Source organism: Canis lupus, chromosome 25, assembly GCF_011100685.1.
Source record: "Canis lupus familiaris isolate Mischka breed German Shepherd chromosome 25, alternate assembly UU_Cfam_GSD_1.0, whole genome shotgun sequence".
In the NCBI taxonomy this organism is placed as follows: Eukaryota; Metazoa; Chordata; class Mammalia; order Carnivora; family Canidae; genus Canis; species Canis lupus.
In genome coordinates, this window is record NC_049246.1 from 37390151 (window position 1) to 37400693 (window position 10543).

Genomic DNA, 10543 nt, shown 5'->3' on the forward strand with positions numbered 1-10543 from the left:
GGACACGGCATCCAGCACCGACTACCGCGGCTGGGGGCTCATCTGCTGCCCCCACTTGCCCTTTTCCAGAAACAACACCCAGAGACCCGGCAAGCAGATAAGTGGGTGATGGTGCTCAGGAAATGGGGCCAATAACATCAGAGCGAGAAGGTGGGGCGCCGGGTGCTCCCCAAGGGCACTCTGTCCCAACGGGGGTGGGGCGGCGCCCACAGTCTCCTGCCTGGGGAGAGTCTGCTGCCAGAGCCAAAGCCTCCCCAGACCCAAGGATGGCAGCAGGGGGTGGGTCAGGTCAGGGACACAGTCCCCTGCTCCTTGTGGGGGACGGGACCCAGCTCTAGGGAGGCCCAGCTTCTCTGGAGACATCATGCAGCCAAAGCCAGAATCTTCTAGATGCCTCTGGCTCCCTGAGCTCCCTGGTGCCGCTCTGGGGCTCTCTCACCAGCACTGCCTTCCTTCCTGCAGCTGCGTCACCGGGCCTATAAGGGGGTCCTTCCCCAGGTGCGGGGACAGGTGTGGTTGCATTTGCTGGACATCGAGAAGGTTAAAGCCAGGAACCCGGGGAAATACCAGGTAGGGCCCTTGCACTCCCAGCAGAGCACGGTCCTTAGTGGAGGCCTGGGCAGGAGCTGAGGGGAACCCGTGGGGAGGGTGTGAGGTCACCTGCCTGGGGACCCAGGGTGGCCCCAGCATCTCCTGAAGCCTCTCCAACCTGAGGGCCCTGCCCACCTCTCTGCTGCCCCCACTGTCCCTGGAGCAGGGTAGGCCAGGGTCCAGAGAGGGACAGCGCTGCAGGGCTCTGAGCCCCTCCTGGGCAGGGTGAGCTTCAGGGTGATGGGTGCTACCCTGGACAGGCCTGGAGCCCCAGCAGCCCTCCCGACCCTGGAGCCCAGAGTGGGGCTGAGCAGGTTGGCTGGTGTCAGGTTACTGCTACATGAAGCAGAACGAGCTCTCGGGTGGGGACGGGAAGGGGAGGACAGCCGGCCCGTGTTGGCGGGAGTGTCTAGGACTCAGGACGGCACCAGGGGCAGAGGCCCTCCCACCCTCCCAGTCTCCCCAGGTGCCCTGAGATGGGCTGGCGCCCTGGGAGCAGGTTCCAGGGCAAGTCAGGGCCCAGCCTGGTGCTCAGTCCTGGACAAGCCCCTGTGCTGGGGGATGGGAGGAGCCTCAGGCTGACCCTCATGTCCCCTCCCTGCCCCAAGCTGACCTGAGTGTCTCTTTCCCATCCAGGACTGACCCTTGGTGTCCCCTCCCTGCCTGTGGCTGACCCCTGGGAGTCCCCTCCCTGCCCAGGGCCGCTGACCACAAGCCCTGACTGGGGCCCCACGGGCACGGAGGGCTCTTGTGCCCGTCGCTGGCTTCACAGGGGAGGGAAGGAGGTTCTGCAGGACACACTCACATGGGGGCCAGCAGTGCTCCCTGCTTAGAACGGCAGTTGGTGACAGTTAAGGGTCTGTGTTCCCAATGCTGGCTCCTCCTCCCTGGTTCTCCCCACAGGAAATGAAGGAGGCCACTCAGGTCTCCTCCCAGGACATCAAGCAGATAGACTTGGACATGAACAGAACCTTCCGCAACCACATCATGTTCTGGGACCACTTATAGGGTCAGGTGAGACTGCTGGGCAAGTAGCGTTCCAGGGGCCCCAGGGACATTCCCGGCCAGAGAGGCCCAGGGGGCTCCTGGGTGGGGAACACGGGGTCTCTGGAGAGAGGGGGAATGAGGGCAGCAAACAAAATGCTGTCTTATGGTAGAGTGCCCCCCACCCTGGGGTCTCAGTGATGGAGAGGGCACAGGACAGGGCCTCCCATTGTCACTGTGTGAGCTGAACCCCAAGGTGGTGGGGAGCTCCTCCATGACAAGCAGTGGGCAGAGGGTGGGGACTGTGGGGGGCAGTAAGGGGACCTGGGGGCCAGGCAGCACAGCCACAGCTGGACCAGGACACGCATGGATCGAATGGGGGTTGCACAGGTCAAAGTGACACCCAACCTCAGTGTTTTTTGCATTTCTGAATTTTTTGCATTTTATTTTAGACAAATTGCACTGTTTGTAAACATACATAGTATGATGAACCCCAGATGCTGTCCCCAGTCCAGCCAGGGTCCTGTAGTGACCACACGGGTCCCCGGCACCAAATGTGTCACAGCAAACCCAGGACCTGGGATCGACTTTATCTGTAGATGTCTCCAGATGTGTCTCAGAAAACGGGGATGCCCTGTGTCTACATGCCCCCCACACCATCCCCTCTACACCATCAGCCCCCCCGCCATTGCCCCCTACCCATCCCCCCACATCATCCCACCCACACCATTGCCTCCACACCATCACGCCCCTACACCATCCCCCTGAGAGCAACCTGTCACACCATCGCCCCCCACACCATCACCCCCACATCATCACCCCCCACATCATCACCCCCATACCATCGCCCACACACCATCCTACCCACATCATCACCCCCCCACATCATCACTCCCCACACCATTGCCCCCACACCATCCCACCCACACCATGCCCCCCACACCATCACCCCCATGCCATGACCCCCACACCATCCCCCCTACACCATGCCCCCCACACCTTCCCCCCGACGCCATCCCCCCCACACCACGTCCCACACACAATCACCCCCCTGCAAGGATGTGGTGTAGCTCGTAGTGTGGAGGTATGTTCACACCTCGGCGGGCACCTTAGGGTTCTCTGGAGGGTCTGTTCCCATCAGAAGCCCAGGTGTCCTGTAGAGTCCCCAGGGGCTGAGCGGGAGGGAGGGGAGTGCAGTGTGAGCCCCAGGACAGGGTGGGGTGCAGGTGGATGGAGGCAGAGGATGGAGCTCTGTCTGCGCAGCGTGCGGTGCCTGGCGGTGTGTGTCACCCACAGAGGCTGACCTGGAGGGCACCGGGGACAGGGCTGCCGGAGCCACTAGGCGGGGGTGCACTGGGGCTTCCCGGGGGGCCCCTCAGACCATTTCACCACGAGACGTCAATGCTCCTGCATAGAGGAGAGGTGTCTTGTGCCCCTGAACCCGGTGACCCTTGTGTCGCCCTTGGCCCTCAGAGTGCAGCTGGGTCACGCAGACCTGGACCCCAGGCATGGGGGGCAGCGGGAGCTGGGGGTGCAGACTCCTGCAGCCGGGCGGGAGGGCAGGCGGGCGGCTTCTGGCAGGGCTGAGCGGGCCTCACCATATGCCCCAACGTGCTCGTAGATAGTGACCCAACTGGGTCAAACCTTTTATCCGTCTCAAACCCGCACGAGCATTCCCTGCTCTCTTCTTTTTTTTTTTTTTTTTTTTTTTTTTTTTTTTTTAATTTTTTTTTTTTTAATTGGTGTTCAATTTACTAACATACAGAATAACACCCAGTGCCCGTCACCCATTCACTCCCACCCCCCGCCCTCCTCCCCTTCCACCACCCCTAGTTCGTTTCCCAGAGTTAGCAGTCTTTACGTTCTGTCTCCCTTTCTGATATTTCCCACACATTTCTTCCCCCTTCCCTTATATTCCCTTTCACTATTATTTATATTCCCCAAATGAATGAGAACATATAATGTTTGTCCTTCTCCGACTGACTTACTTCACTCAGCATAATACCCTCCAGTTCCATCCACGTTGAAGCAAATGGTGGGTATTTGTCATTTCTAATAGCTGAGTAATATTCCATTGTATACATAAACCACATCTTCTTTATCCATTCATCTTTCGTTGGACACCGAGGCTCCTTCCACAATTTGGCTATCGTGGCCATTGCTGCTATAAACATCGGGGTGCAGGTGTCCCGGCGTTTCATTGCATCTGTATCTTTGGGGTAAATCCCCAGCAGTGCAATTGCTGGGTCATAGGGCAGGTCTATTTTTAACTGTTTGAGGAACCTCCACACAGTTTTCCAGAGTGGCTGCACCAGTTCACATTCCCACCAACAGTGTATGAGGGTTCCCTTTTCTCCACATCCTCTCCAACATTTGTTGTTTCCTGCCTCCCTGCTCTCTTCACGATGCCTCAAACCTGGAAGCACCCGAAATGCTCTGGGATGAGCGGGCACGAGAATCCCTAAAACAGAGTCCAGTTCAGGGCCACCTAGGAAGGCGCTGCGGACGCGCTCAGCGCCCTGGATGCACCTGCTGTGCTGGCTCAGGGCAGGCGGCCAGATGGTGGCCGGTGGCACCCAAGGGACACTGGGAACAAGCCACAGCAGGGAGAGAAGAGGCATCAGGGGCTGCCAGGAGCGGGTGCAGGGGAGCACCTGGCTCCCGGGGGGGGTTCAGGGTGGGGGTGCTGGCCCAGGGCTGGAAGGGGGAGCCCAGGAGCTGCACATCCCACAGCAGAAGCCCTCATGGAGGCAAACGGGAAACCCCAGAATGCAAATAACCTCCCAGCACGATGTATGTGGGAGATACTGCCTGTCACCGTGTACAGACCTGACCCCAGAGGAAGGTCCCCAATGAGGTGCCCTGAAGACCGCAGGGCCTGCGTGGCTGGGGCTGGTGTCAGCACCTCGCCGGACCCGCTGGGCCTGTGGCCAGACTGAGCAAACCACCCCGCTGTCCCCTCCTAGGCAGCAGGCCCCGTTCGACGTGCTGTCGGCCTATTCCGTGTACAGCACCGTGAGTGTCCCTGCCCCAGCCCTGCTCCCCACGGGTGTCCTTGCCTTGAGTGTTTGTGACCAAACAGGACACAGAGTTAGGACCCCAGCTTCCACTGTCCCAAGATGCTCTCTCTCCTAGGACCCGGGCAGGGGGCTGGGGTGCAGACCTCCCCGAGAGGGAGGGAGGCCGCCTGACTGCCTGAGTGCCGGGGCTGCCCGGGGCTCTAGCGTGCACCCCTGCTGTCCTAAAACTCGGGTCTGGATTCTGAAGAGACGGTATTACTAATCAGAACCTGGGTGGCAGGAAGTCTCCCGTTCCCCTGAACTGCATAAGGCCGTGGTGGACCAGAAGGCTGCTCCCCTTCTATTGCACATTCCAGAAGGTTCTCCCTGAGGAGCACCAGCTCAGACACTCCACAGCTCCGTGGCGGTATCTTGGCCCTCCAGGTGCCAGAGTCAGGCCCCTGGACTGCGCTCATGGCGGGGTCTCCAGACCCGGCTGGTCCCCTTCAGCCTGGCACACCTCACGGAGGCCCCTCCTCCTGGTCTGAGGAAGGGGGCCCTGGCATGGTACCCGCAGAGCTTGGTAGTAGGGCTGCGTGGTGCTGGCGCCTGAGCTCTCCTCGCCCTCTGGGAGCCTGGGTTGTAGGGAAGCTGTCGGAACCTGTTGCCCGAGACAGGGAGGGCTCCGAGGTGGCCTTGGGGGCGGACACCATCCACGAGGGTCTGGCTCTTGCGGGAGGTGGGCTACTGCCAGGACACGAGCCAGATCGTGGCCGTCCTACTGATGTTTCTGACTGAGGAGGACGCCTTCTGGGCGCTGGCCCAGCTGATGACCAACGAGAGGCACACCATGCACCGTAGGGGCTGGACTGGCCGCCGGATGGGATTGGAGCTCAGGAGAGCCTCCCTGCAGGGCTGCCCAGCAGTGGGACAGGCGGGGACCCCCACCCATCCTTCCCACCTGCCTCTCCAGGTGGCCTTCAGGGGCCTGGAGCCACAGCCACCGGCCCCACGATTTGCAGGCCAGTCTAGTACCCGCACGGCTCCTTCAGCCTCCTGTCGGGCTGCCTGCTTGCCCCCCAGGCCACCCACAGCCCACAGCCAGACGAAGCCCAGGTGCAACATCTCCAGCCTCCCGTGTGCCCCCGGACTGACTCCCAAGACCCAGAGAAGGCCATGCACACCCCATCACCCTCCCTGTGGCCGGCACCCCCTGCCTTCGTTGCTGGCGACCCACCTGCCCCCACTGTGGCCACTGCAGGAAAGAGGGTGCTGGGTCTGACGGGCCTGGTCCTCAGCCCAGGGCGCACACCCAGCGGGGTCTCTGTGAGGATGAGGGTCCTCTGGCCCTGCCCCCCCACTGGCCTGGAAGGGGGTCCCGCTCCCTGGGAAGAGAGAGTCCAGTCAGGGCTCAGGAGGGCTGCAGGCACACACCGGGGTCAGGGCATGGGACCTGCCACAGGAGGAGGCACCTGCCACAACTCACTCCCCTAACTGCGTGGGGGAAAAGGCCCTGATTGTTGGGGGCCTGGGGCCTTCTCAGGCTTCTTCATTCCAGGGTTTCCCAAACTGGCCCCTCACGAGAACCTTCTCAACAAAGCTCTCCCAAAGCTGAAGAAGCACACGGTGACTAGAAGCTCCCCAGAGGCACTGTCCCCGAGGCCTGGGGCGGGGGTAGAGGCCGGCAGAGCCCTTCTGAGCTGGCCGGAGTTTGGTGTCATGTTCCTCCTCCTGGAGGGCCCGGGGGTGCCCTCGGGGCTGAGCAGGGCCATGGGGACCGTGTCCATCTGGCTCCACAGGGCTGCTGGGTGGTCCTGAGCACTTTCTGCCCTTCCGCCAGGACGAGGAACAGATGTGCACCAGCATTTACACGCCCAAGTGGTTCCTTCAGTGTTTCATCAATTGAGTGAAGCCACCCAAGGACACCTGCTCCCTGACCTGCTCCCTGACCTCGGGAAGGGCCGAGCTCAGCCCCACCCTCCAGACAAGCCAGGCCTGACCTCGGGGCCCTAGGGCTGCGGCTGGCAGCCCAGATCCATCCTGGAGAAGCCCAGAGGGCTCCTTGAGAAGGTTCTGGGGGATGCTGTCTCTGCCTCAGTTCCCCCAGTAAGGCCAGGTCAGCCTGGGGTGTGGACAAGGCCTCGGCCTATTCTGCCGCCAGCCTGGAGTCCTCTCCAGGTGAGTAGCCACCAAGTGGGGGCAGAGTCTGTTACCTCCCAGGTTTTCGGGTGGTGCTGGCCAGGGTTGGAACCTGGAGTGGCCTGGAGCCCTGATCTCCTGGGCGGAGTGCACGCACAGGAGGGGCTGTAGGGCCTCATCTTATGCAGACGGGGCAGCAGGGGCTGTGGGCAGATGGCAGTCCATAGTCAGAGCTGAGACCCCCAGTGGCCCTGCTCAGGCCGCTCCTCCCACCCCGCTGTCCCCTAGGCCCCCTTCTCGCTCCCCCTGAAGCTCAGGGACTCCTACATCCTGGACGGGGAGCGCATGCTCACAGCCGTGGCTTACACCATCCTCAAGGTGCACAGCAGTAAGTGAGCCCCTGGGAGCCCAGGTGTGCCCGGGGAGAGAGGAAGGCAGGGGTGTCACCCCACTGCTCTGAGCAGCACCCAGGCCTGGGGCGAAGGGGGTTGAATGGGGCCCCCTGAGACGAGCAGCAGCATGAGGCCTTGGCCATGGCACGGCTCACAGTGCTCCTGGCCACAGCTGGGCCCCTTCCACTGCCCCTGGAGGCACCCTGGGGCCACAGGGTGGGCCCCTCTGGGTCTGACACACACCTACTGCCCAGAACACCTCCTGAAGCTGCCCTTGGAAGGTCTTTGGGAGTTTCTGCAGGACTCGCTGGCCCAGCCCTGGGCCCTGGAGGATGAGGTGGTGCTCAGACACCTTCGGGCCTCCATGGCCCAGCTCCGAAGGATGAAGTATGATCTGCCCCCACCAAGTGGGCTCAGGGCCCAGTCCCCTCCCAATTCAGCCTTCTGGGGCACCCACAGTGGACAGAGTCCCTGGCGCCTTCCTCCTCATCTCTAGGCCTCTCCTCTTCTGCTCCAACCTCAGGGAAACCAGGCCAGGGCTGGGCATGCGGGCACTCACTGCAGGGGCTGGGCACCAGCAGCATGAAGGGCTATGATCAGGGTCAGGCCAGGTAGCCACTCAGGGAGACCTGAGGACACCTGGAGCCCCCCCCCCCCCCACCCCCAGCTGGGACACACAGCCTGCTTGAGATGCTAACCCAGTCTGCCTCTTTCCAGCAGGACCTGAAGAGTTCCCCATGATGCCCCTGGGCCTGGAGCAAGTGTCCCCAGAACCCAGGCCTCTCCACCCTTCTCCTAGCATTGAGTAGCTGCCAAGCGTAGATAAACTGGCCCTGCGGCCAGCCACGCAACCTGAGCAGCCTGGACCCCTTCCTGGCCAGGCCGTCCTCAAGGCCGAGGAGCTGCTGCAGGAGGGAAGCTCCCCAGAGTCCATGGCTGCACACCTGTGTCTGGGAACATCAGGGGCTCTAGTTCTGGCCCGGCTGACCCCAGCCCAGACTACTCACTGGCTTGGCTGCCCCCACAGCGATGACATTCCCTCCCCGTGCTCCCAGTGAACCAGGAGGGTGAAGGCAGGTGGCCCCTGGACATGGGCTTGAAGCCAGAACACTGGGTCCCCTTCCCTTCAGCACCTGCCTGGGCCACCCCAGAAGCCACACGACAGACCAGGCCCTGGAACCCCCCAGGGGCTTCCAACATGGGGTTCACCCAGTCCACTAAAGATGATGCTATAGGGACCAGGACACCCTTCCTACCCTGTGGCCACTGCAGCTCATGCCCCTCGCTGGGCAGTGACTGTCACAGCCAAGACAGAGCCAGGGCAACGCTGAGCCAGCTGCCCCAAGCCCTGCACATGCCTGGGAGCCTCTGATCTCTGTATCCACAGGAAAGCTCAATGTTCACCAGCTTCTGGAGCAGAGTGTGATAGTGAGTGTGGGGCCTCTGAGGCTCTGGCCAGCCAGCACCATGCCCTACCTCGTGGCACCATCCTTCCTGGAGGGTGGCAGCACCCAACAGGACACAAGTCCCTGACCCAGAGGGGCTTGGGCTGGCCTGGCAGCACAGATGACACAAGCCCCACCCCGGGCCAGAATGAAGACAGATGGGATCTAGCCCCCTGGTGGTCCTGGCCAATCCTGGATTCTGCTCCAAGGCTGGGCAAGCCCCCTCAGAGCAGTTTGTGGCCACCTGGGACCTGGGCGTTCCCCACAGATCCTGGTTGCCGACCTAGGACAACTGGGAATAACAGGACACCCCGGCTAAGGGATAAGCAGGGGCAGGCAGGTGGGCCCCACCCTCACCCACACTAGGAGGCGGCTCCTCCACATGCTGGGTCTCGAGCAGTCACCTGGCACCAATATGCCAGAGGCCAGGGTCCAGCAGACTTGCTTGGACCCGCCCCAGGAACCCAAAAGCTGCAGGTCCAGGTCAGGTCTGCTGTCCTCAGAACTGCCTCTCCTGGCCCAAACTCAGGAAATGTGCCCCCACCCGGAGTCACACCGGCTCCAAGGTGGGGAACTCTAGACCCACACCCCCGTGTGATTTCGGCATTCCCCTAAAGGACAAGGTCTCCCTCCCCAGGGGAAGGCACGCACCCTTGGCTCTGAGTCCCTGTTTGCCTTTGAAAGTTCAATAAAGTGTTAAAATGCAAAGCCAGCCTGTCTCTGTGGCTCCAGAGCCCTGTACAAGCAGCGCTGGAAAGACCCCCAGAAAGGAGGAGGGTGGCACCGCCCAGGCCCCCTGACCTGTCCCTGCAGAGGGGCGGCCAGGGAGACAAAGCTGATGTTCCCACGTGCCTTCCAGTGTCAGCCAGACGCCAGGGGCAGGACCATCAAAGAATTTACTGCGACTCAGCCTGTGCCCCGCAGGCCAGGACGGGGCTGGGAGACAGTGACAGCCAGGAGGCCAGTGGGGACAGTTCACGACAGTCTATGCAAAGTGTCCTGGGAGGTCTGTGGTCTCTCTGTCCAGGGAACCTGGGCTGGCCGGACTCCAGTGGCGCTTCCCTCCTTCCTCGCCCCATGCCTGTACTCCTGGGGCACAGCCAGCCAGGACGGGACGTCAGGACAGCAGGCACTTGCAGCTCATGCAACCTGGGCCACCCTCATCAGGTGGGCTCTCCTTTCCCACCCTGTGCTTCTGGATCTCTCACACCAGCGTGTGGAAGGCATCCTCCACGTCCTAGCAAGAAGGGGCTGGGTCAGAGTGGGGCTCAGCCTGGGGGCCTGGCAGCGGAGGGGACCCAGGGACCCTGGCCTCTTCTCCAACCCCTCCCCACCCGACTCCCACACACAGGCAGTCCCAGGGCTAGGCCCATCGGGTAGCTTGTCCCTCAGGAGCTCCCCCATAGGGCAGCCCCGAGGTCTGGCTCCCAGCTTGAGAGGCAACCAGGAGAAGAGAAGCAGCCGGCGCCCAGCTGGAACCAAATCCCAAACACATGAATGTAGCCAAGGGGACCTTCAAACTCAGCTGACGCTCCAGCGGAAACCACTGCTTGAGCGAGCCCAGGGTCGACCAGTAGAACCCAACTAGCCACCCTACACCGCACCAGAAATGATAAGTGCTGTTTCTAGTCATTTCAGTGCTAGGATGATACAGCTCGAGGATCAGATAGCTGCACAGCAATAGAATCACACACATACCCCCCCCAAAAAAAACAAAAGTCAGAATCCCCCTGAATGTTGTCAAACAGCAGCAGAATGGTTAAATACACAATGTTCTAGTCACACAATAGAATAGATCAGAGATGCTACAATTTACGACTGCAGAGGGGTGCTGGGGCGTGGGAATGTGCTTGCTGGATTCCGACAATTAGTGAAGAGCGGTAGGAAACATTTTACAGAGGTGGGGCTCTCTCTTAGGAAAGGACGCGATCATTTCGAAGGCTACAGATGGTGAAATCTGTCATTCTCTCAACTGCTGTTTTTCCCCCTACTT

General features: G+C 61.4%; 1 non-coding gene across 4 annotated transcripts; it reads left to right on the top strand.

Annotated features, from left to right (window-relative positions):
* The first annotated feature begins 1131 nt into the window (after window positions 1-1131).
* LOC102155156 lies at window positions 1132-9258 on the top strand. Of its 4 annotated transcripts, none has more exons than XR_005378704.1 (4): window positions 1132-1605; window positions 6415-6752; window positions 7002-7101; window positions 7826-9258. It is a non-coding gene; the product is annotated as an uncharacterized LOC102155156 (transcript). The 4 variants fall into 4 exon arrangements; XR_005378702.1 differs by having other exon boundaries at window positions 1133-1605; window positions 7823-9258; XR_005378705.1 differs by lacking the exon at window positions 7002-7101 and having other exon boundaries at window positions 1139-1605; window positions 7823-9258.
* The last annotated feature ends 1285 nt before the right edge of the window (window positions 9259-10543 follow it).